General features: G+C 43.4%; 1 long non-coding RNA gene across 1 annotated transcript in view; it reads left to right on the top strand.

Moving 5' to 3' along the window:
* The window catches only part of LOC308062230, a 337,663-nt gene that overhangs the window by 17,642 nt on the left and 293,095 nt on the right, over window positions 1-26,926 (top strand). The window contains exon 1 of the long non-coding RNA XR_013927515.1: window positions 1-26,926. This exon is cut by the window's left edge and continues 17,642 nt beyond it; it is cut by the window's right edge and continues 17,030 nt beyond it. This is a non-coding gene — a long non-coding RNA (uncharacterized lncRNA).

Raw genomic sequence — 26,926 nt, 5'->3', positions numbered from 1 at the left:
CTTATTTAGTTCCATAATTGGAAAGATCAGGATTCGTGTGCAATATTTTGGTATATACTTTAGTAAAATAACCTCTGGAAAGGGTAAATGTTCTGACACTGGAAGTGGCAAGGTTTCTTAGCCAGGTTGTATAAGTCCCTTTCCATAGACTCACAGGGATCCACCCCAGACCTGAAAGCCACAAAGACATTCTGGTGGCAGGGGCTCATGTCTGCCTCCCACCCTGGGTTGGCACACACTGGGACACCTCTCAGCTTTCCAGGTCAACCTCACACCTTTCTGCTAAGCCTCATGGACATGTTTCTTGCTGCTTCTACTGTGCCTTCTCTCTCCTTCACCGCAAGCCATCAGGATTGGGTCAGTGCGGGAAGGTTCTTCCTCCTCCTTGCCTCAGGAGATGCTGGCTGTGGGCTGGGGGGCAGGATGTCTTGACAGAGCAGGTGTACGGGCAGGTGATCCTTTTCCAGCTTCAGTGACTTCCCATCACACTAGAAGAAATACTCCTGACTGGCTCCTTCCACACCTCCCCACTAGAGAGGCAAGGAAAAGAAACAGAGAGCAGGCAGAAATTAATTCCAGCTTGACTTCAATGCACTTGTTAAGAGTGCTCCCTGCCTGCCAAATAAAAGCACCATGGTAACAGCAACAAGCAAATTAATGAATTAGGAAACACTGATCTTTGCAAATTGTAGCTGTAGCAACAAAGGCCCATACAAGGAAAAGCCATACAACTTCAGAGGCACGCGACACAGACCCAATACAACCGCACAGCTCCCTCGCCCAGCCAGAGAAGGGTGCCAAATCACAGCCATATGCAGGGGTCTGAAGGAATTATTTCAGATGAAAGACTGGTGTTTTGTCCACTCTGATTTTGTTTTTGTTGCCATTAGGCTCGTGCCATGGAAGTCCTTTGGGGGAAGAATTAAATCTACTGTTATTCTAACAGTAGGTGAATTTATAGAGAAAATCATGAGACTGTTCCCCATTCCAGCTCACACTGCACACTGCTTTTACAGTGTCGACTTCTTGCTCAAATAGCAATATATCAAATTTCAGAAAAAAACTGAATAATCTAAGCCTCAGCCTAGGAAAGCAAGCACAAGTAAAAAGACTTGATATTTTAGGTATTCATCAGGTGCTTGCTATTATTTTTCGCTGATTTTTTTTTTTTTTTTTTTTTTTTGCTTCCCAGCAAAAGAGGATTGTGGGTGGGGGGGATTCAACAAACGCCAAGAGATCACTTTTACATATGCTTAAGGAGTATCTCCTAATGTGAAGAAGCAAAGAACAAGCAGAAGCCTCTAAGTGTTTGGACAAATACAAGAAATGGGCAACCTACTGAACAGCAGAGCTGCCCGAAAAGAGGGAGAGATTGTTGATTAACAGCTAAAAGCTGTGATGAAGGATGAACAGCTGAGTTTTAGCTTTCTTGAACTGGAGCTGGGGATGACACATCAAGAGGAAATGCCAGACAGACAGGCTGAGATTTCATTTGGACACAAGCAGATGGGTTTGGAACAGAGAGATTGGTCTGAGGCTTGTCCATATAAAGATAGTAATTAACTTTGTACTTACAGATGAGTCAGGTATATGAGAAAAGAGAATGAAACCACAGGCAGACTGCTCTACCAGACTCCAAATGTGAGCTAATATTTTCCTCCTGTCTTTCTATGCCCATGTAATAATGTGTGCAGCTTCATGTCACTTGCTTCAGTGATTTCTTATTTTAACAGCAATCAGATTTTCCACAGCCCTAAGCCTTCAGAGGTGTCTTGCAATACAGAAATGTGGTACTGACAACAGCACACATTTTCAGAAAAACAAGATGTATTTCAGTTTTTGGGAACCTGAAGGGTTACTGACATATGCACAGACAGTGCATTATGTATTAAATACTGCACGAGTGAGAAACATTTTATGTAACACTTTGAGAGGAGAAAAATGAAGTCTCACTGGTGTACCCTGCTGACAGACTGGGAGACTGAAGCTACCAATCTTCCTTTTTTCTGACCAGATCTGCAATATGACTTGAAAGTTTTCTCTAGAGCTTGCCAAGAGGGCATCAAGCTGATTTAGATGACAGAGAGTAGTTTCTTTCAACATAGGACTTGTGCATGGGACAGGTTCTTTGTGAAGGTTCTTTGGCTCCTGCAGATGCTCAAGGAATTCTGTGTTCCATCACAAGACGGGTCTGGACTGCTCCACGGTCAGGTCATCTTCAGAAAAACACACCTGTGTCAGTTTAGTTCCCAACAGGACATGAAAGATGTGGGATGACTCTTCATACTACCAGTAGGGAGTAGGACACCTTGACTGTTACTTGAGCCAAGGCCAACAACCTGTTCAGTGATGTTTCAACATCCCACACTTAACTCACTCGCTGGTCGAAATCAGTGCTGCAGAAGCCCTTCTTCAACAGCTTGGAGACGAAACCTGCCTTTAGGTCGGTGCTTGGAAATGCAGTCTAGTTACAGTGCCTCTAAAGATCAGCCCTTTGTCAGAAAGGGGCCCATCCATGCTGACTCCCGTCATTTCATTGTAAGCTTCTGGCTGATGCCTGGTTGTTGGTTTTTTTTTTTTGCCTGAGCCCCAGTATCCACCAACACGCAGCAACCCTCAGCTGACTTCAGCAGCTGCAGTCCTCGGTAGCCACCAGCTAGTCACCAACAGTGAATATTCTCATTGCTATTAACCTTCTGCCCACCTGCTTCGGTGCCTCTTCCATCTGCAACATCTTCAGGTACAGGTAAAGCTGGTGCATGGGTTCAGTGCCCTGACCCCTGTGCAGAGGTGCACCGCGCACATGCACTTGCTGTTATCCAGGCAGTACCACAGCAGCCACGATGGCTGTACGACAGGTAAGGGTATAGGTGTACAGGTGCACCTGTATAGACAGCCTGAAAGGGAGATTCTGTTGCATGTGAATTTTTCAATGCAGGGTTGTATCTTCTAAATCAGTTTGACCAGATCCAAATTAAGCATTTACTGCTAATTTAGTTTACCATCAAGCATATTTTTACAGTAATCTTTACTAGGATATGAAACGTTATTAGAACTCTGTTGGCTAAATGTAGCCATTTTCACTCAAGTACCAGAATTTTCTTCAGCTTCTTTGTCTCGTCTTTTCTCTTCAGGTCATTTGATGATTGACAGCTCAATGTACTGCAAGAACACTGGAGGGTAAGAGATTACTGTGTGCTGCCGTCAGAAAGTCCATGCCGCATAAAAATGTATTCTCTCCATTATTACCTATTTGACAAAGATTTAAGAGGGTTTTGCAGCTGAGGGCCAATGTAAAAAGACTACAGATCATTTCCAAAAGACAAATTGCAAAAAGCCTGGGTAATTTGCAGTGAGATATACTCACCTACATTAAGAAGTTGATGAAAGCACATCTTCAGGGTACGCCATTGGTGCACACCACATCACAGGAAGGAAAATGGAAATAGCGGGCAGCAGCACAGCTGGTTGAAAATTCTCAGAATTGCATATTCTTCCACTGGAAAATGGGATTTTGTTGAATTGGGAAATAGTTAAATCTCCAAAGTTTGTTTGTTTCCCTGTTCATTTTACTACTAGCAAAAGGAAAGGCATACGTTGTATCTGCAGTTGTGTGAAAAGGAAAATCTGGTGCTTTTGAGCTGCTGCAGAGCACTGCTGGAGCCATAGTTTATTTCCCCATTGCTCTCACTTTCCCTGTGCGTCCTGGGCCCCATCTGGATCAGGCATCCCTAGAGTCATGTCAGCCTTCCCAGAGATGCCTCAGATATAAAATCCACCGCATCATGTCTCTCCCCAGTGACATGAGGGAGAAAACGTAGCATTGGAGGCACAGAGCATCTGTCACTGGTGCCAGGAGTGAAACACAACCTCCCGCCCTGCTCTCCTCCTCTGTCCTCACTTTCATACCCTGATGGTGGGCTTGAGCACATGTAATTCATGATCCTGCACGGCACAGCCTGAGAACCAGCACTTGGCCAGAGCTGGGGAATGGCAGAGAGGAGGTCCAGGGAGCTGCAAGTCCCATGAGGGTAGTTCAGGCAGATGGAGAAACTAATGACAGCTCATAATGCGCAAAGCACTCAGAGAGAAAGCCAGCTTTACATTCTTGTGTGTTGATCCAGATTATGGGAACCCACATTAATCTCTTATTTAATGCTTGACTGCTCTGCAATACCAGCCATCAGGAGCCTCATATGCTCCCTGGTTCATCTGTATAATCCAAAGATGACAGTAGTGATCTCTGATGACTTGAAAGGACAAGGAAATACTAACCTACAATGCAGTAAATCACCTTATATTTTACAAAAAAAAAAAAAGCAAAGTTAGCTAGTCAGTGAATGGCCAGATAAGAGAGGCAAGAAGGCATTATCAACAAGCTTTTGAATTCAAGTTGATCTCAGTGATACACACATTTTAGTCTGTGGGCTCCTTTGGAGGGCATTCCTGTGTTTCGATAACACACCAAACACGACTCTGCTCTATTAAACCAAACTTGCCTTTGCAGGGAGCTGTGCCACAGCTGCATTACTTTAGCCCATGCTGGCTTTGCTTTTAATGTTTGGTTTTGAACAGCATTGTAAATGCATCCTTCCTCTTTGTCACTTTGCAACATCAAAACAAAAATAACTGTTACAATCAATATTATAAATAAATGCAGAAGAAAATATGCATGTAATTAGAAAATTCCCTCTCTTGCCTAAATGACAATGATTCCCCCCTAAAAGTAATTCCAATGAACAGGGTTTCCATCATCTCATTCCCTTAGTGGCTCTCTGAAGCCTGTGTAGCACAAGCTTACTGCCTCTTCCCTGTGGATGCACTGTTCTCCTCCACCCAGACACTCACTTTCATAAACCTTGTAGGAAATTTTGATCTTTCAGACAGATACAATCTGAAAGAGACCTCTGTCAGGTATGACTGATGTTGGCAAAGGGTTTGTAGGTAGGTGGGCACGTACTCTTACAGTGTGATCTCATTTCCATAGGGAACCAAACTGAAGAGGTCAAACCCTCGAGATGCGAGGCACTTGCAGCCAGACCACGATGCCACCCCATCAGGCTACATACTTGAAGAAGGTAAGCCACTTGGGGAACCTACAAAATACGTGATAAAGGGCCAGAAAAATGCTGAGAAGACAGAATGAGCAACAATTTGGTTGTTTGCTTTGGCACATGCAAGGAAATCCACAAACTCTCCTTGCTCACAACACTGCCAGTGCCTGCACCTACAGCAAATTTGCCTCCTAGATCTTAGCTAACCAATGTTCATCTCAAAGCAGAAAAAGGACAGGTACATTCACTGCCTGATCCCATAGCACAGCTTTCCCCACTGTCCTGAGTAGCCAGACCCTGTCCAGAAGAGGGACAGTGAAAAGCTGTCAGAGATGACAACACTCCTCTCCCTCCCTGCTTTGCCGTGCCAGTGATCTTCCCCAACCCCAGCTAACAAACTGGGAAGGGAACATCTGCTGGGGGACCAATGATGAGAGCGTGATGGGCGCAGCGCAGCTGCGAGGCTACAGACCAGCAGGGAGGACTGGTGTGACAAGCAAGACAAGCTGTCAGACAGCAGCTGGCACGGCCACCAGCTCCAGGGGCGGCACAGGAGGCTCGCGTGCAGGTACCACCTTGCACACAGATTTGTGCAAGGGATTTGCTTGCCTGGGACCTGGCGCTGTGTTTCTGTTGATCTCTGACGGAAAAAAAGAAAGTACATGAAGAGAGAAAGAAGCGGGGAAAGAAAAACACCTCTAGTGCAAAGCAACCACTGAGTAACTTGGGTGTCCTTATCCTAAGACAGAAGACCCGTTCAACTCCCTCCCAAGTCACAGAAAAGGCTCTCATGATCTGATCCCCTTCTCCCTGGCTTAGCAAGCTATAGCTCTACGGCTTTCCATTCTGCAGTTTCTAGAAACTTCTCTATCACCCAGAAGTCAAATCAGCAAGAAACGAGGTATTCAGACCTTCTAAAAGCATTACCCCACAACTCTATGGCCTTAGGACAGGCAAACATCTATAGGGTACACTAAGAAGGTACTCTAACTTCCTCACATTGCCTGTGTATTTATGCCTAAGAATGCAATCCTGTCCTGCCCTTTCCCCCTCCCAAAGAGGTGCAAGTAAACAAAAACACAGAGTGGTTGTTTCCTTGGCAGGAAAGCAAGCACATGTTTTCTGTGAACCACCGAACCAAACAAAGTTGTCTAAGAAAATCCCAACAAGTCTAAATTTAGTAAGTGTCAGAACATTGCTTATGTGGTGCTCGGCTGATGGATGGCATGCTGAAAGCAGACCAGACCTCAGTGCCACTCTGATTACCATCTGCTGAATAAACCACCCATGTCATCAGCATCACTAGGCAGCTGCTTTAATGACAGCACCTTGCCTCACTGAAATCAGGGCCAAGCTTCAGTCAAACAGACAGAAAGAGAGATTATGGCCTGCAGGTGCTACAGGTAGGAGCCAGAGCCCAACACAATAGCCTTACAACACAATGAAGCAGTGCGGAGGTAATACCTCCTTGCTTCATCCCAATGCATGCTCTAAATTCAAATTATACGGTCCTGAGCTAATCTTGACAGGACTGTTTCAGCCAGGCAAAGGGCCACACTAAGACAGCGATACTTGCTCCGTTATTGGAGCATGTATATAAGTGCTATGTAGAAGCAACCTCATCTTAAACAGGCTTGAGTACTCCATCACTGCAATCGAAGGAAATCTGGAGTTTTCTCTGCACCCACATTACTGTTTCTCCTTCCGTCTTAACCCAGAATTTGGTAATAAAATGTAGAAAGACATTGAGTTAGGTCCAGTTAAAAAAATATTGAGACTTACTAACCTTTTATTGTTCCTTCTCCACCATCTTTGCTGGATTTTGAGTTCCGTGGCGTACTGTGGACTCATTGTCCTAATGGTTTCCTCTGGATAGGTCTCAGAATTTCCTTTTTCAGTGTCCAAATTAGTCTCCTGGGTCGATGTCCCAAGGGTTTCAGATGCTTCACAAGAGAAAGGTAAGTCTGAATTTATGTCTCTGGTAGGAGTAAGTGAAACAGCAATGCTATGTAGGACCATGCAGACAGGCTGAAAGGGTGAAACAGAGGCTCAGACATTGTTAGTGCAACAACTGATGTCATGTCTGTGTTGTTGCATATTGTCACGTACTCTTCTGGTTCTACAGGCCAGTCACTCGAGTGGTTTCTGATATCATCACAAAAACAAAAGGGAATCTTGTAAAACTTAGGGCTTTGCCAGAGAATAGGAGTAAAATAAATGAGTATTACAGAAGAGTCCTACTGACAATCTCAACAGAGGGTGGAGAGTAGGAATTCAAGTCAGTCAAGCAGTGAATTAGGGTGGGCTGGTGGGAAAGCATAGGCAGCTCACTTTACTGCTGATGGTGCCAAAATTGTCAGAGCATGTGCTTGACCAAACATCTGTGTCTAGGGCTTTGCTGGACCACTCTGTTCACACATGGAAAAAAAGTGAAGAGCTGGAATAAGACCAGACAAGTACCAGAAGATTAACTTAGAAGAGAAATAAAGAGCACAAACATCACCACAGCAGTGCTCTCCATTGCCTAGAAAACAGAAAAGAGATTCTTAGCAAGAGAAGTGGAGAGTTTTAAAATTATGTCAGAGAGTGTGAATGTCACGTTCTGTTTGTTAGAAGCCTTCAAGTCTCATCAGGAAACAGTTCATTAGAAATTCCTCTGCAACTAGTACAAAATGTCTGCTCCAAATGACTTAAATATTCTTTAACTTTATTAATGATCTGCAATATAAGCATAGTGTGCCTAGAGTTGCAGTGGCAGACATTATAATAGTTATTACCGTGCAAGTATGTTCTGCTTTATGACAGGCATTGTAATATTAGTAATTAACCAGGGTGCTACTAGTGATATAATTCAGACAATGTGATAGTTTGGATTCTGCTACTTCTAGAGAGCAATTCACCCTTTGATAGATAACTAGGATACCACCATCAAAACAATACACCAGCTAAAAACATCACTGTAAGTGAAATGGTAGTTGTTTTTAACCTTCTTTTTCTTGGTACCAGTACCAGATTCTGCAGTCAGGATAATTCTCTCACTCAAGTCTCTGACAGTGCGAACGAGATCTTAACCTCCTTGCATCCAGAGGAAGGATGTGGACAGTAGCCAGTTAAGTAGTCCACATTCCCAGACACACAGGGGTCAGCCCCATACACCAGGAAGTCTGCTTTGCCAGCTCATCCTTTCATCTTCTGTCCATTCGACTGTGAAGGACCCAAGTCTCACTGCTTAACATCCTGGTACCTACCTTCACAGAGCAGCTTTATCCCCTTCTTTAGCTCTGCTGGAATCTGCCAGATGCTTCTGCTGCATCACCAGTACAACCTCCAGGACTGCAGCTGGCCTAACTGTGGACTCATGCATCTTTGACCTTCCTAGATAGTGCAGAAAAACAGATCTCTATTTTTTATTTGATCTTGGGCAATGAAAGTAGTGGGGAGTAACCTTCATAGGATACCGTTGATTTAATGCTTCTCTAGATTAACTTCTGTCTTACCATATTTTGGGTTGGTTTTTTTCAGTAAAATGCAGCACAAGGACTCCCACACAGACATGTTCATGCATTAGAGCTCACAAAATCAGATCCTGTTGTCATTCTTTCTATCTTTTTTTTTTTTTTCCCAAAGGGAAAATACAAGCAACAACTTGCTATAGTTAATGGGAGAATGGATTGCTATGCCTCGTAAAAAACAATTTTTACACTGCATTCAGACTTCTGTCTGCTGCAGTTTCATTAATACCAAATACCCGTGTTATCAATGGAGGTTCATCTCATCAGCCACCAGAAAATTAAATGCATACTTACTGCTTAAAGATACAGGCCACAGAGTCAAACATCTCCTTTGCTCTAGGTAGTCATCACCTGACAATCAGAAGCCGTAGCATCAAATTTGAGGCTAACACTTCCCACACACTTGGAACACACAATGTTTATATCTCCTCCCTGTAGACAGACCACAGGGCAACAGCAACATCACAGCCTTAGCAGCCTTCACATCTTACCAGCCTCCATGCCCCAGGGATCAATGAGCTCTGGAACAGGTTGGCACCTATGCAATGGGGCATCAGACGTCCCTTTTTTTTATATATATATATATATATTTTAAGTGTATTCATCCTCCATTTCAAATTATCTCTAAATACAAGCATTGCATATTTTACCATCATCACTCATCACTATCCAATTAGATTAATAGAGCAGGGGTAAATCCACCATCGTTCCTGTAACCTCTATGGAGACTGCTGGCCAAGTTTTGCTCCCAGGTGCAAGAATTACCACACCCAACACTGGAAAATCCAGGAAATAGAATAAAACTCCTGTGAATGGCAGCTACATGACAACTATTTAGACCAAGACATGCAGAGGAAATTGGATACAGATGGAGCTCCGGGGGACGTTAAATATGGATGGGGTACCTTGAAAGAGAAAAAGACAAGATGATGTGTCACAGTCTTAAAAAATCCACTGGGTTGAAAGATTCACTGCTACAAAAGTCCTTTACAATCAGAGACCTGCTGCCATGCCTTGTGAAACCTAGCTTGACATCCTTTGACAGATTTCAGGCAAGACCTATTAGTTCTGAAAGGGTGAGGCCAAAAAACGGAGGGGAAAAAAAGCCACCCCAACCTGGAGAGCTTTTTTTAGAGCTTGCCATTTCAGAATGATGACAGCTAATTATAGCAACTGCTCTCATTATGGGTGACCTCTGCTCACAATGAGCAGTACCTTGTTACTGTAGCAAGTCAGGGAAATTAATTAAATCACTCAGTGTAAGTCCTCGTCCCTTCAAAGCATAGCAGAATCTGGCCCTAGTCAGCTATACAGCCATCCTGCCCCCCAAAATTTCCACTAGAAAAGATTCACTGCACGTAAAACACTGCAGCGGCACATCTTTGTGTGGGCTATAAGTGACTTACCCGAGCCTAGAAAGCTACCAAAAAAAAAAAAAATCCTACCCAAAGAGAAGAGATAATCAACATATCTATGGTCTTACTTCATGTTACTGTCAGGGATACACTCAAGGTTGGTTTTCTGCTAATGTGCTAATGCTTAAAGGAACATCTGTATTCCTGAATTGTTTTTGTCTCCATGAATAAATTCATGTCACGGGCGGCTTGGTTAGCTGGCTACTCACAGACATCAAAGGAAACATGAAACTTTGAAGGGGGGTGTAGGGAGACATCACTATGAAAGGTGGGCAAGAGACAGTTCTCTTGCATCTTTGCTAAATGGTCATGGGAATAAAATTAAAGCAAGTTACCTCTTTTCTGGACAGAGGAGGAAAGTTGTTCCTACCTTTCAGTGAGCTAAGGGATCCGAACCCTTCTATCACGATGCTGTTTGCACATTCAAACATTTCATAAGAAAAGAAAACAAAAGAACACCAAACTTTAAAACCCCAAAATATAATTTTTCTTAAAGAAATGTTTAAAAAATTATTTAGACAACGTGACATTTCTTTCTTGATTTTTTTTCCCCCCATATAGAAATGTTTCATCTCGGCTGCAATTTTTCTACAGTCCATTTTGGCCTCCACTTCTTTTCCCATAAGAATCTCCATGGAGCTCAAGGCTTTACTTGCTTATTCTAAGTTAAATTAATTGAATCATATTGCAGACCTCTAACTCTGCTTCAATATGGCAAAAGAACTATGATCAAGCTAAAGCAATTTGAATCCCATGCTACTGTACACCAAATTACTTTGTTAGCAGAGAGAGGAGTTCAAAGGCTGTACAAATACGGACTTTGTTTTTTATTACAATTAATGAAATTCCTAAGAAGCTTTTTGCAATGTTCAATATCTGTATACAGTGATAAAATACTCAAATATACTCAGACAGGAACTTCAAAAGTAGTTTCAAAGCTCAGATGGAACTCTTCCCACTTAAAAGACTTTGTGTGCAAGGAATGCAAAGGGTTAAAAGCTCTACCACTTTGACCAAAAAGGGGAACAAGAACGCTTTTGTATTTATTGTGCTGTACGGCAGCACGTCTTCTTTTCTAGACAGGCTGGGAGTAACATGTTCAGAAAATATTAGGAATGCTATCACCCCAAAAGGTTAAGAGAAGGATTTACTTATCTGTAATGATTTATGGAACTGACAAGACAGTGTACAAATAGGGCTAGGAAATGCACAGGCAGAAAATCTTAGAAGGAAATCATTGTGTCAGGGCACTGAGCAGATAGACCCTTTCAGTAATGAAACAAGGGTTCTGATTCATAAATCACACTTGTCAGGAATAAATAAAAACAGAATCAAAGTTGGTACCTTCTGTCTTTACCACACACTGAGCAACAAGGTTCTCTCCCTGGAGCATAACAGAGAAGGAAGCGTTATTTGTAGATCCACTCCAACAAGGCATGTCTGAGTGATGTTTTCCACCCTTCGTGTGGTGTTTGTGCTGTATATTATCAGCATTAGCGGCTGATGCCAAGGTCTCTGTTGTCAGCAGGTGCTCTGCTGTGACTTGGGTTTTAAGCAGTAAATTGTCAATGTCCCTCCAAGAGATGGACACTGCAGTAAAACCTGTCATTTACTTTAATGGCCCAGATGTCAGAGAAAAGTTTTGTCATGGCAGATGAAGCTGGCTGTTAATCCTCCCCCTCCGCAGTGAGACCAACAGGATTGCCATGCTTACCCATCTAGCAAAGGTCCCCACATAAATTAGCCCAAGCAATTTCCCAAAGTGTAATAAATAAGCATTAACCTCTCACTGACGTTCACTGGATGGCATCCCAGATGCGAGGTACCCAAGGACATATTATTTTGGTTCAGCAAATTTCAACCTTGGGGTGAGAGCAATACTTGACACGATGCAAGAACTGACCAGAAGAACTTCCCAGATACACCCAGGATAACCATGAACTGAGTGGCATACTTTTTACTTATTGTAAGCTATAACATCAGTACAGCTTAGATCTTGGACCAGTACTAGAACTTCCCCTGACATTAAAAAAGAGGAGCTGATAAACGACACCACAAAAAGGTATTGTCTCTCCTAACTTTTATGATCTAAAACTTAGGCACCTATGTCAAGGCAGTTGTCTGGTCACCCTCCACAGCTGACAGTCATCTCCATATAGCAGTTCAGGTCACCTGTTTTAGATACTTACCCCAGAGGTGCCTCCCTTTTACCTTTAAGGCGGAAAAAAATTCACCCATGGTGTATGGGATGATTTAAAATAACAATGTAATTGTGCACTTGAGCAACAGACACATTTTGTTTCTCTGAGACTAGAGGTCTTCTTCAAACAAGTTAAAAACAACTTGTGCTAAAGCTGTTAAAAGCAAAAGAACAAAGATACTGGGCCAGACCAAAAGTCTAGCTAACATAATATCCTGAATCTAACAGTGCCCCCAGGAGACAGTCAGGGAGATATATAAAAAAAGACAGGACTTGGTTTAATATTTCCCTGTTTTGTTCAGCCAACATCTAGCATCATTGTACCCTCAGTACAATCTTCCCTCTCCATATATGCTTTGTGTCATCAGAATCAAACCAGTGAAGTTTTAATCAAAGCATATGCAAATATTCTGTACATCTAATTCAGCAATAATATAAATTTTTTGTCTGTACAGGCAGCCTGCACCAGACCCTCAGTTACACATTCAGGTAGGACTGAATGGTGTATAGAAGTTTCTAAAGGTCCTTGCTTATGGAATAGGATTTTATTCACCTCCATGTCGTGACACAAAGCAGAGGTTAAAAAGACCACCTATACACCAGCCCACAGGGCGTTATCATGATCTCCATACATTCGCATAATCGGCAGCGTGAAAATGGAAAACCAGTCCTGATGGAAAACATCCAAAAATGCTGCTGTCCTGCAGTGTACCTTGTTTTGGAGCAAATGTAGAGTCAAAGGCGAAGACGTTCGCTGTTTGTCAGTGTCTCAGGTGGGCTTGCTCACTAGAGAGAACAAAAAAAAATATGTCATTCAAAGTGAATCTCAGATTCCAATTAGGAAAATGATTGCATATCATGTGAGCCGTAAGTAATGGTGGAAAGGCAGGTTTGTGTCATCAAGAATGACTCTTTTGTAAACTCTGTGCCTTTGTTGGACCTGCTGTCCTTTAAAACCATAACTTTGCAGGCTTGGGCATCTATTTCATGTATTTCTGTGTGAGACAAGACTAAGAAAACAGAGGCAATGTTTCCCTTCATCAAAGGAATACTTCACATTGACTCCTATTAGCTTTACGACAAGTCCGTCTGAGGAGTCACAGAAAATATGTGAGCACGTATGGATGTAGACCTAGCTTGAGCTGAAGGTGATGGTGCATCCCATCTTTGCTCAGGACAGGAATGTGCAGAAAAAGGGCACAGGTTTGTGGAATCACAGGGACAGCAACAAACGCCCGGAGCTGAACGACAAGACCTGCTAGGGACTGGCAATTTTACATGCAAGAGACAGTAGACAAAGGAGAAACCAGCTCCTCGTAGAGGTGGAGTTGTCCTTGGCCTAGACAGAGGAAAGGTTTGTAAATCAGGGCACCGTCTGTGTGCTGTTTCAGTCTGCTTCTTCCAGCAGCAGTGACGCAGTTCACAGATTCCCTGATGAAGCTCCCATGGATGTTTTACGGAGCTGCTGGCAGAGAGTACCAACACGCACACATTACACTTGTCAGTGCAGGACCAACAGAGCCATCACAGAGCCATAACTGTCATCCTTCTGCAAGGCACAGAGCGTTCAGCATTTGCAGTGAGCAGGTGAGAGAAGTGAGGCTTTTATTCTTTTCCTTCTTATCCTCAGGACCTTTCAGTATTTAGCAAAGCCTATGAAAATTCACCAGGGCTAATACTAGGAAGCAGAAATCCTTTCGGTTGACAGTGAGTGGGGATGCTCCGTATTAGTCCTGTCACTAAGGTGTCACTTCCAGTTTTTCCAGCTAAAAAATAATGAGCCAGAAAACTTTTAAACCATTCTAAAAACCTGCCCTTTCCCCAGGGCCCCCAATCACACATTAGCTCAGACCATAGATCACCATCTCTCACTGGTTACACTTTTCCAAAGAGCACAGGCCAGATGCAAGAATGACTCGGCCATTAAAAATTTGGCTCAGGCTTAAAGCTATTACAATACTATATGTTTCATAGGCATTTTAGAGCAAACTAATTTAATCGATGGGGGAAAAGAAAGATTTGTCTAAAGTATAATAGTGTCTCTCTTCTACATTTCTTACATTTCATACAATACATAGTTGTCTAGAGAACTCAGACTGCTTTTTAGATGTTAATCAATGATCTTCATTAATCCTAAATAACGTATCTTTCCTCATTTCACAAAGGCATGAAAACATCAAATAAGCTTGCCTGATTTCCACTTCTGAAAGAACAAACTTGGACTATTCCAGTTCTCAATCCCATCCTTGGGCCACATGGAAATATTTTTGAAGCAGAGTACAATACATGGTTAACTACCCTATATTACATCAGATCAAAACAAATCCGTCCCTGCATGTGAGGAGTAGCCTGGAAGATTATTTTGTTCCTTCCTCTCTATCTCACATGAAAAGATAAAGGAAGGCTAGGAATTGCTTTGTCTAGCCTCAAGAAAATAGTGCCAGTTCCTCAGGCTCAAGCACAGGCTGACAACAGTGGAGAGAAGAAACTCTCTAGGTGCTAGATTTTTATTTCCCTAATTTTGCTCCTATCGATGTACGTGTTACGTGTACAAGCAGAAAGGGGGGGAAAAGGGAATAAAACTGGTAAAATGAAAAAAAAATAAAACCAAACCCAAACCTATTTTTTAATATAAAGAATTGAAAGCTTTAGAATTCAATTCATAATTCTCAACTCACATTCGTTCTCAGTTTAGGCATGGTAATTCATCCATTTCTAATCCTGCCCTGTGGACTAGAAGTGGCAGAACTTGCTAGCTTTCCGTTTGTGGAAAGCAGGAATCAAAACAACAGCTGGCACTTTAAAACTTGTATGTGCTCTCCTTCCATTTTATACATGAACGATGGTACATATATCATTTTTATGCATGGTTCATCAGAAAAAAAAATAATTTCTTTGTTTACCTGCTCCCAAACTAATTGAATAATTAGTTTTCCAATCACAAATCCAGTTCTGTCAGATACAAAAAAGTACAGACTGAAAAAATACTAAGATGTCTCCAAATCTCCCTCTTTGGCAGGTGAATAGGGACCCTTTTCCTTCTGTAGAGACTTTTGGAGTCTTCATTAGAGGAAAATTATATTGAATCAGGCTGGAAGATACTCATAGCTCATTTTTCCCTGATATCTTTGTCATCCTTTGGCAAACACAAAGTTCTAGATGTATATTTTTATGACTCAGTCAAGGTAGTGCTCTGCTAGTACCTCCATAGAGACCCCACTCATAGTGCTGGGATAAAACAACATACCCATTAACTACACCAAAAAAAAAACAACCACCACACTACCACAAAACAAACAAAACATGACAAAAACAAAACCAAACACACACAAAAAAAAAAAAAAAAAAGAAAGAGAGGCAAAATAAACACAAAACCAAACCAAAAAAAGCCCCTAAAAATGTAAACAGCAAATACATTTTACTATTTGCATCTCTTTGTGGACAGCTCTAAGAACACAACTCCGGTATTATTGCAAAATACTAAGGAAACTACCATTTCTGTCAGAAATTTGGTCACCCCCCGTATGACCAAATGCCTTGATGATTTTATATCTGATTTCACTTCCCAGCCTGCTGAGGACCAGTCACCAGTTGTCTCTGTCTATTGTTGAACGTAATAGCCAACAGTACGGCTTTGCCTAATTAAAAAGGACAAAAGCTCAAATGATGCACACACTTCAAAAGAACATCCTGTCAGTAAGTACTCTGAGAGCTGCTTTTACACATAAACTATGGATTAGTTGTCCTCAAAGACAAATCCTTGGAATGTTCTTCTAACTGAACACATTTCATACCCACCTCATCTCAGAGTTTGCTCTCTCCCTTTGGTACCCTCCACTGGAAAACCCACAAAAAGGAAAGAAGGTAAAGTAAGCAGCCAAACCAAACTTTCAAGACACGTTGTACTGATTGGTGATGCACATCTGTTGGCAAAAAATATACCTGGAAGATAAATAACCTCTGCAAGGACTGGTAGCATGGGGGAGCTCAAGGCAGCAGCTATCTGGGACAACTTTTTGGGAAGCTCGAGCAACTGCCACAGCTCCATTGCACCTCCTTCTGAGAAATAAAGCCCAGCGTGCAACAATCACCTACAGCCTCACAGTCCCAAAGAGGCTTGACTGCCAGCAAGGTGTGTATGTGATCCATACATGTGTTGATCTCTAAGCCAACACTGGGTGAGATGTCAGAGGTGATCAGCCACAGCATCAGCCTGTTGCTTCTGGATCCTCAATTTCCTAAAACCTTCTTGTGAACCAGCTTGTGCAGCACCTCCCCAGCAACCCTCACTTCCCTAGAGGGTGCGCCTGTCTTCATTTCCACGAGTAAGGGAGGTTGGGATTTAACCCTTCACATCACCCATTGCAAGCTTAGCTCCTCACATCTGGCAATAAAGCATCCTTGCTTATCAATATGACTGACTCCTACCTGCTTCCCACACAAGGAATCCCAGATCAGAGACTTGGAAAGTGCTGGGTTGTGCGGAAGGGGCAAGTTTCTACTATAAGAAAATGTTAAAAAAGTATTAATGTTAAGGTATGGCAGAAGGTGGAAGGAGGAGGTTGTGGGGTTTAGTTTTGTGGCTTTTAAATCACCAACTGAAATACCACACATTGCCTAGGAGTTGCACTTCAGATGTTTTGCATCCTTATTTTCTCCCAGAGCCTGTGCTGTCTGAATTAAGCTGCAGCTCCCGTGGCTCACTACAGTATCTCTTGCTGGTCTAGAGGGACCTGAGATCATAGCAATTATACAGCATCTTTGGGAACCAGAGAACTACCGTGGTGCTAGCAAGGATTTTGGAGGGATTGCAGCTCTAATGTAGCAGAAGAGTGACATTTCACAAATGTTTTGAGTTTAGGCTGAAGCATTTTGGTTTGGAAACAGAAAGTGCACATGCATGACTTTTAACTTTCAGTTGCTCCGTTTTCTGAGTAAATAAAAGGTATTGAATGATATACATGGAACATTTCAGTCCAGCAGACAGAAATATGGAAACAAATCAATATATTTTAATAATGTGCTTTCAACGGCTGCTGTTCTGCAACAACAAAAAAAAAAAAAAAAGAGAGGGCAGAGCAGGGCTGCCTTGCGGAACTCTTTCGTCAAGAGGATCATGCCCTTCCTCCTCCCTACTGCATTCCATTGCATCAGGAAACTACAACTGCTGTTGGCTTTAGAGCATCACAGCCATCACACTGAAGAAGGCAAAAGAGGGAGATACTTTCCTGAGCCTGATCCCTTCAGAGCTACTGCTGTGTCTGAGCAAACACCGGGTTCTCCCACAGCTAATCCCTGGGAAGGCTAATCCTGCCGGTGAAGTTTTACCCAGGAAGGCTGTCAGTCAGCGGCGGTGCCCTCCCGTGCGGCTGCATGGGCAGCGCCATCCTGCTCTGCCCTCCGCACAGCCCATGGGGACCACCGGCTTTATTTCAGGAACACGGCTCACCACAGTTTGAGAGGCACATGCTGCGAACCATAATCATTGATGATACATGAGCACAACTACCTCGTTCGGTGTTTACACGACAGATCAGGGGTAAACCTGGGATTAAAACCCTGGAGTCCTGATACCCATTTCCCAGGCACCTGCAGTAACGCTGCTCATCCCTAATGCCAAGCACACCCATAAAATGAGACAGTACAATTCCCCATAGTTTTCATGACTCATGCAGTAAGATTACATTTAACAGCGAGTTTTCATTCATAAATTGTTGAAATCACATACAGATCTTCTAAAGAGATGTTGCATCAGCAATGTATATATCTGTTATTACTGCACAGTTATAAGGCAAGTTTACAAGCAGCCCAGAGTGTTACTAACTTCTGTGCCAACTGACAAACTCCTGTTAAACTATCACTTACTGACACTTTAGCAATAGGGCTTTCTATGAAGTGATGAAAAATGACCTGTGGGACACACGGTTTATCTGGGAGAATTCTGGAAAATTCAGTTGCACAAAATGAACAATAACAGTTTAGAAATATTGATAAAATAATTCTGGTTTGGGGAAAGTGATGTTGCCATCCCGAGGCTTCAGTACTTAATATTTTCAAGGAATATTTCATTGAAATTGGGGTTTTTTTAGGCAATCTAATGACCCTTCTGGCCTCCTAATCCACGAATCAGAACTGATAGTTAGAAACTCATTGGAAAGCAAGAGGAAACATTTCAAATTAACAAAATTGTGCAGCAGATTAGAAAGCACTAGTCTCAATTAAGGTTTTGAATGGTGATGTTGTCATCCCACATTTTTCCAACTGGCTAGGATGCTAACATTTCAAAACATTTCTAACCATTAATGCACACAGTAAAATTAAAACTGAACTGTCAGGAAATATCCAGGACACCAGAGGGAACGCTGTGTTTGAAGCAAGTGGCTGTGGTCCTCCTGCGATTCCTGTGAAGGCACAGAAGCCATCAGACAAAACAAAGACTAAAAATAAAGAGGCCCAGCTCAGATTCAACAGAGCAGAGATGATTCTCTTGCTGAGCTCAGATATTACAAGCACAGCAAACTATCCTCTTTTAGGGGGTCATGCTGCTTGTGGGCCATGGGTAGCGTCACTGGACCAATCTCGCCCCTTAAGACCTTTGGATGCCCCATGTTGCACCAAGAGTAGTGGAAGGAGACTGAAGCACACTCACTTATGAGAACTACTTTACTCTTCTTGCTCGAGCCATTTTTCACCCCTTCTCTCCTCTTTTATGCATGGTCAGACCCTTTTCACTTCCACTCCCACAGGGCTGTGCCAGCCACTTCCAACTCAAGGCATCCAGGATAACACACCATCACTGCCTTCCATGGGGCAAACTTTGATGGCCACACGTTGGAGCAACCCTGGGACCTGCCCCAGTGGTCTGACTGTGTTGGTGTGTTCAGATTTCTGCCTAGCAGAGCCAGGAGCAGCCAAGGAAAACCCAGGGCTGAAGAAACGCCAGCAAGGAAGCAATGATTGGAAATTTTTTCTAAACTTCAACAGAAATGCATCAGCTTCTTAAGCATTTGGGGGGACTTTGCTGCTCTGCAGCCCATGAGGTAAATACAATTTTGCTGTTTAATGCACATGTAGATAACTTGCTGAGAACAGCACCTCTTCTGCTAGGCATGAATTAGGTTCTTCCAGAGTTTTTCTTTGCAATGTTTTGTGTTCGTTCAAATAATGGAAAAGGTTATAGCCTTCATAATAATTATCTCAAACAGAGACATTAATGAATCATTCATCAAATGAAAGGGAACAAGTGTTATATAAAATTCTTTAGAACACTTGCCTTTGTTCCAGTAATTTAGCAGCTGGCAGCTGCCTCATCTTCACGCACACACACACACAGGGACTAAAACAACAGAAGAATTGGGCTTAAAGCTACCATGGCCAAAGGCTAGAGGGTAACATTTTCAAAAGATCCTGTGTGATTTATGCACCTGCATCCCACTGGAGCACAAGTTTTGAATTTCCATGACACTGTCATGAAAGGAGTGGTAGGTCAGGTCGCTTCGAGTTACCACAAAAGAGTTTAAGTGAAATAGGTTAAATGTAAATATTTGCAAATGTGACTACACAAGATTCGATGGCAGGATTCACTCTGTTACTTATTATGTGGAGGAAACACACAGAGGTAAATCACACTGAAATCAAATCAAAATACAGGTAGAAGCAGTTTATAAAGGGCAAAGGTATTAAAGGGTAAAGATCTTCCTGCTGAGTTGCAAGGTTTAGAGTAGACCCCCTTGCTTTCTAAACTCACACAGCTCTAGGTGTAGATGGATCTATCCCTAGTCTCAGACTTGGACCTACCACTCCTTTTGTGACACACTTCTCTTGCAAAACCATTATGCAGAAATCCAGTTCCCCTGTTGGCACTGCAGTCCCAAGGCACAAAGGGACATCCCCATCCCCAACCAGACTATACTGGTACATAGAAGTGCTCCGCAGAAGGCTGGGCTCTTCCCAGAGGCTGGTCCCTGGAGAGGTAAACCAGTGCAACCAGAACAAAAGCACTAACACCCCATGCTCACTGCTGCTTCGGCAGGCTGAGTATGTGAGCTCTCTTTTACACATCCCAAACCAATCCTGCAGCTGAAGTGCTCCTTCTGCCAAGGGGTCAAACCTGCCCACTTGGACAGGCATATCTGCTTGCTTCATACACGTCCTTTATCATCCTTAGCTGCTCAAACAGAAGGCAGACTGCCTTTGGGCAGGTTTGGGGATTTTTCCATTTCTCTCCTTAGTGTGATGGGTAGCAGATTATTGAATAAACAGACAAGCCAGATCCTGGGAAAGGTCAGGATTCATTATGAGTAAGAGGAAACAACTTATCCCCCACATGCATATAATTGGGCCTGACTTCCATTAACACAAGGCAAACAGGCAGCTTCTGACCGGGTGCCTCGAGGGACTGTTATAAAAATAGCTGTAGGCTCAACCCAGTTTAGCCAGACCGGAGCTAACAGGGAACTGCAGAGGGGTTTAGAAAGAGGCACAAATGAAGCTGCAGGTGACTGCTTGAGCCCCAGACAAGTATTTTGTTCCATTCATTGTGAAGCCCCCCAGCTTAATCTGGAAGGGAAAAACAAGGAATCTTTCCAAGTACTTTCATCACATCTTTTGTGACAATCTGACACTAAAGCAATACTGCTTCTTCTGGCTAGTAGTCACATATTTTTGACATTATTCTTCCCCTGCTGTTAGTTTACAGATTCTAACCCAGTAGTCATTATCTCAGGAAGATCAGCTGGTCGGATACCTGTTGGTTTTAGGAAGACGGGAGTGTCAGCACAGTTGATGTTACAGCCAACCTTCCACCCTGGTCAGATGAGTCAATTGCAACCCGCATCTCCAAAAAGTTAGCTGAACTCTTGTGACGACCCTGGAGAAGACAGGCAAGAGCAGTGTTTGACCAGCATATATCTGCTTTGAACTGAGACAAAAGACAGAGAAACCCAGGCACGACCTGCCACAGAGACCCTGCATTGAAGTGCCCAAGTCCAGCTCCAGTCAGGCTAATCACACTGTTGTAACCCCCGGGATAAAGAGCTGCACCTGCTTCAGCTGGTTTAATTTAAGTTTGGTCAGCAGATGTTTCGGAGCAAGCACTTGGTGTAGCCAGCACAGCCTGGCTTTATACTAACACATCAGAATGGTTCTCGCACAGAGGAGGTAGACTCGGTACATCAGGCAGTGCAACCTGCCAGCCTTACCTTGCTGCTCCGGGAACCACCAACAAATGCTTGAAAACCAGACCCCAGCCACCTCCTGCATGCAGCCACACCAGGCAGCCCAGGCGCCTTCACCTCCCTGCAGCCACAGCGAAGGGACCACTCAGTTAAGCATCTGTCACCTCTCTGCACTTATGGGGTGGAGCTATCTTTCACCTTAAATTGTCCCGAGGTGTAGCTATCTTCAGTTTGTACAACCACATTGTTGAAAAGTAGATCACACATTCCAGTGGAAGCACACACCTGGATTTACTCACACACCTTGCGTAGTTTTTCACCCCTGTGCAATGTAGAGGCTCTATCACAGAAGCTAGAGTTCTTAAGGGAAAAAAATAAAAAACAACAACAAAAAAAAAACAACCCACAAAGCAAAACTAAAACATATGTAGTTTCACAAAATTAAGTTTAAAAAAAAAGTGAAAGACAGACACGCTTAATGAAAAACGTCTAAACTCATTTTAGATGAGATCATTAAATAGAAATCAGTACTGAATGAAAAAAAAAACCCAGTGGTGTTCTAGAACAAGGAGTGGAAGCTCATCCTACAGCTGAATAGGGCACAGTGCAATTTCCAAATACATAGAGGTTGCATCCATCATCCAAACCTCACAAGTTATGAGACCCTCCTATCTTGCAAAATTAATGTCATAATCCTCAACATCTTTACTATTAAGGACTGTGAATGAAAACATAAGAGTTTGGGAATATAGGTATATGACAATACACAGTACTTCTCAGCCTAATTTATGTCAAATTTGAAGTGAGACAACTGCAGGGTTAAAGCCCAGTAGATTCACTTACTCTTTTCTTTTTTTTCTCACATACTATTTTTATTTTTTTTTGCCACCCCAGGTGGCAAATACTTTCATTTTTTAGAACTTGAGCTGATGAATTTGCAAATAACTGTCCCAGGTTTTTGCAATCAACACGTAATTGGATGAATAGCAAGGCAAAGCAATATAGCTGCTGTGAGCCACCTGTGTTGGACAGTGAAGAATCTCCCAAAAAAAAGTGAAAACCTGCACTAGTCTCTCTTTTTGCTGACAGCAAGAATTCTTCAGATGAAAAATGTTTCCTTTTTTGCTAATCCATGCCCCTGACATTATCATAGCCTATTAATATAAAAGCAGAAAATGGCACCATTCAGGAATGCATGTTTGCTATATAAGGTCCATAAACACACCATTACATTTAGACTGTGCTTAAGCCTCATCACTTTCAGAATAGATTTGGGTGCTGTTCTGAATGGACACCTAAATACACAGGAAGTTTTGAAGAACACCTGCATCCTCAGAGGTGGTCCGAGCTGGCTGGAAAAATGCAGCCTTCATACAGAGGGGTGGCTGCTTCCTCACTCAGCCTGCACACGCTCTGGAGATGCTGCAGAGCTGACCCGAGGGTCCACCTGAGCTGGCAGGGTCCATTAGGTACTAAACCACAGGCATCTGAGTGAGCTTGGCTCGTAGAGCTGTGACACCAGGAAAGAGCACGGCAGGCCAGATATCACTGTGGTTAGCGAGGATGGTGCGCAGGTGCTCTCTGCCAGTGGAAAGGGCTGGAAATGATAGCAACGTGTGACAGGGGAAGTTACGAACTGCCTTTGATAGATGATCATTAACTAGCACCTCCACGCAAGGTGCTAGCATTTCACCTCCCTCCCAGGAATGTTACAAAGATATTTAGAAGTGCTACTGGTGCCCTGTGCTCCCAGGCACCTCTGTCAGTTATGGGCGGCCGGGGAAACTAGGTATCAAAGGCCTGGGGGCTGTTGCTGGCCATTCTCCAGAGCACATCTGCCTCTCCATTGACTTAATTCTGATGAGGACAAACGCAGAAGGCTGGCTGACCACACTGCACGTGGGTCAGAGGGCTGCAGCTATCATGGTGTGACACTGTGGGAATTGCAGGTACTCCGAGTTTACCCACTTCCCTGGGCATACGTGTGACACCAAGGGAAAGCAGAGGCACTCATTAAGTAGGCAGGACTGGTTTGATAAAATGGGTCATAAAACGATGGGACTGAAGAACGTCACCAGCAGTACAAAGACTTGCAACTGAGGTGAGCAAGGTTGTCCCCAGTGATGATGGGTATGACCAGTTTGCTTTGGACAGGGAAGAAACATTTGCTCCTGCTAATTTAGCAGAGAAAGGAATTAAAAGGCTTTTTCTATCTTTTCCATAGTTCCTTGTGAACAATGTTGCTAATGCTTTCAAATGAACAGAGACATCCCTGAAATGCAGTAAAATCCCTGACTATCAGCTGATCTACTACAGGGAAGATGCTCAACATTGAGAAACCTAGGTGAGTTTCCTGCAGGTCTTTCACTGACAACAAAATTGGTAGGGAAAAAATTATATATATTATATAGAGATATATACATATCTCTTACAAACATACCATAAGAAATGCAGCACAATGACAATTGGTTGGAGACATTGCTCTGCCCTCCAAAACACTTCAGCAACTTTCCCAAAAGATATGTGATTTTTTTTTTCAAATCTTTAATGACTCTCAAGTCACGCAACAGGCAGTTCACATAATTCATTAAGCTACATTGCTGCCTTCCCTGCCAGCAGCAAGCAGAAAAACACAGACTTGCCCTTGCACCATTTCTGTGCCTATCGATTATATCATTAGGTAAGCAAATTGGTTACCTCACTTCAGACTCAGTGCTAAATTACAGGCACTGAGGTTTGTCATCACCTTAATAGGGTATCGACTGCCATGAAAAGAATACATTGAAAATCCCTGTATCCCAGGAGAAGTGATCATGAAGGAGCATTCCCAGCACAGATATACTCTCAAGCATGACACACATTGTAATAAATTGTAATTATATCAAAGTCAAAATTCAAGCCGTCATATGTGCTGCAAGCACTCATTTTAACAGATCAGATAGGCTACCCATCAAGTACAGATCTCCCTAATAGTTTAAGTGCTCTGTCAATGGACAGCAAACTGGCGTCCCTGCACACAGAAACCCTCATGATGTGTTAGTGATGGCTGAACTTCCTAGGGGACAGAGATGGGGGGATTTACAGGCGCTTCCCATGGCAGGGATGCTTGTCTGGTCCTGCAGGTCTGACTCCTGGGTTTTATCTCTGGCTCTGCCACTCTCTTTACTGAGGGCTTTGGGCTCTGCTCACCTCTGTCTTGGTGAGAAAAGGGGATTTTACTGTTTTCACCCACCTGCAAAACAGTCTCAATGAGGAGAAATATTGGTCAAAGTGACTAAACCTCACCAGATACAGGAGTAGCCTAACAGCGTGTCTGACACTCCGTACTCACAGAGTACACGCTTTGAACAGGAACTACAGCCAGCAAATAATGTACTCCAGCCTTCCTTCAGACCTGCTTTTCACCTTAAAGCACAGATATAGTAAGAGTGTTTTCTTTCAAGGCAGGTCAGCTTAAAACCTCCTCAGAGCCTCAGAAGGATATAAGGAGTCAGGGCTGACAGCACATCCCAACTTCAGCCGCAGAGAAAGTGCATTATCACCACTCTGCAAGGTGCCCCAGCCTGCATTACAGGGGAGAAGTCACAGGATAAGATTGTTAAAGTCCTGACATCAGAAAGGTGAGCAGAGTTGCCTCTTGTCATGGTCAGGGAAGATACCAGGCATCCCAGAGATAAGGTGTCCATCCCACAGCAGCCCATGCAAACACACACCCTGTTTCATCTGGGCTGCCAACGAGCAAAAAAGTAGATACAGTCTTCTGGAAGGACCTCTCTGTTAGCCACAAAAATGTTCATCAATTTCCATCGACTTTTAGATTAGGCTCTTAGCTACTGTTAAATTAGGCTAGGGGTTGTAAAGCAACTTAGCAGCAAAAAGGCTGGCACATACCTGAACGGCTCAGTCACCGCCAAACACCATGTCCAGGCTTAGGTCTGGAGTAGACATACAGCTTCTCACCTACTTAATGTAGGGAAAGCAGATTGTCCTGGTTTGGGCTTTATTCTGTATCTCACACACATCAGTTTTTCTTCTCCACGTCCATGCGCACATTTCATGGGGTTTTGCTAGAAAAGAGAGTTACCAAGCAAGTCCTGCACATTTCCCAAGAAGGATCATTAAGAGTACACAGCACCTCTGGCTGCAGCCGTGTGGTGAAGGCACACCCCAGGAGGCTGCACAAGTGGGTCACGCCATGCAAACCCCACAGAGGAAGGGCAGCGGGGCACAGGGGGTGGAGGAGCAAACGGAGAAGGGCTCCACACAGCTGCAGAGCTACAGCTGGAGGGAAACAGCCCCTTTGCCCTTCACTAGGATCTCAGTGGTTGTTTCACCTAAGGAAGGAGTGGAGCTGTGCACTTCCCTCTGCATTGGAAAAAGTAGGTGGAGGAAAAAGCAGGTGGAGGAAAAAGCACAAGGAGCTCCCGCCATGGGAGAGGCCACAGGTCCAAGGCAGGACAAAGAAACTTTGACATTGGGGAGGCTTCTCATCCCCTGCAGCTTCCCTGCGGTCTCCTTATCACACCTACATAATCCCCAAGTAGTGCCATAACAGTTCATTGCAGGATAAATATAGCCTTGGAATACATCTCTCTGGACCCCAGTAGCTGGATGATTTTAGTTAGGTTTCTTTGTAAAGATATTAAGGAAGCTTATCATCATCTTGGGCATTGAATTCAATGAAAGATTCACTCAAGGACATGCAAAAATATAAGCAGCTCCAAGGAAAACAGATAACTTAGAAGGCCTGACCAGTACCACAGGAATTAATGAGTTTGAGGCTTATTTATTCATGGAATATATGCTCCCTTAAGAACAGCCATATGTCTATTGAACTGGTGTCTAAATAGCTTTATCAATACTGGGTCTATTTAACTGGTATCTTCTGTGATTTCTCTAGAGCAGAAATATTAGACCTCCGTCCAAGGACCCATGGATACGCTTAGAAAACAATTCCGTGTGGCAGGCTGACACAGATCAGATGTACTCATTCCCTGTCATTTGAATTTCGAAAGGAAATTCAGTTTTTCTGCTCCTCAGTTTGTTTGCTTCCATATTCCCAGGAAGTTGAAAAGCTCAGTTCATTCTCTGGCAGGGCTTCCTCACCCCAGAGCAGGAAAGAACCTCCTGCACTCTGTTTAAAAATGAAAATGCAAACAAGCACACCTGCACAGACAGTCTGTAAATACCAATGTCTCCCTCGAAAATATACCAGGAGAGAGGAATAGTAAGGAGAGCGTTACTGCCTGGGGACCTGATTGTTTCACAGGATCAGTAACACCTGCAGGCCTGAACATGTGATTTTGTGAGGAAGCCATCTAACACACAGGTCCTTGCTGCACTGGAGCTGATGCAAGGGAATTGATCCCTGCTGGAACATGGGCAAAGGCTCCCTGTGTCAATGAGCAGTTGTTCTGCTCGCCAAAATGTGAAGGGTTTCCATGGGTCATTGCCTGCAGCCAGGCAGCCTCTTCCTTGGCTCCAGCCATAGGGATGCACAGGGATGCTGCATCGCTCTGCTAACCCCATGCCAGCAGCAGCAGGGGCAGCTCCCTGGCCAGGCTGAGCT

This window comes from Falco punctatus (genome assembly GCF_963210335.1).
Source record: "Falco punctatus genome assembly, chromosome: 4".
Classification (NCBI taxonomy): domain Eukaryota; kingdom Metazoa; phylum Chordata; class Aves; order Falconiformes; family Falconidae; genus Falco; species Falco punctatus.
The sequence above is the reverse complement of the archived record's forward strand: the minus strand, read 5'-3'. Positions and strand labels throughout refer to the sequence as shown.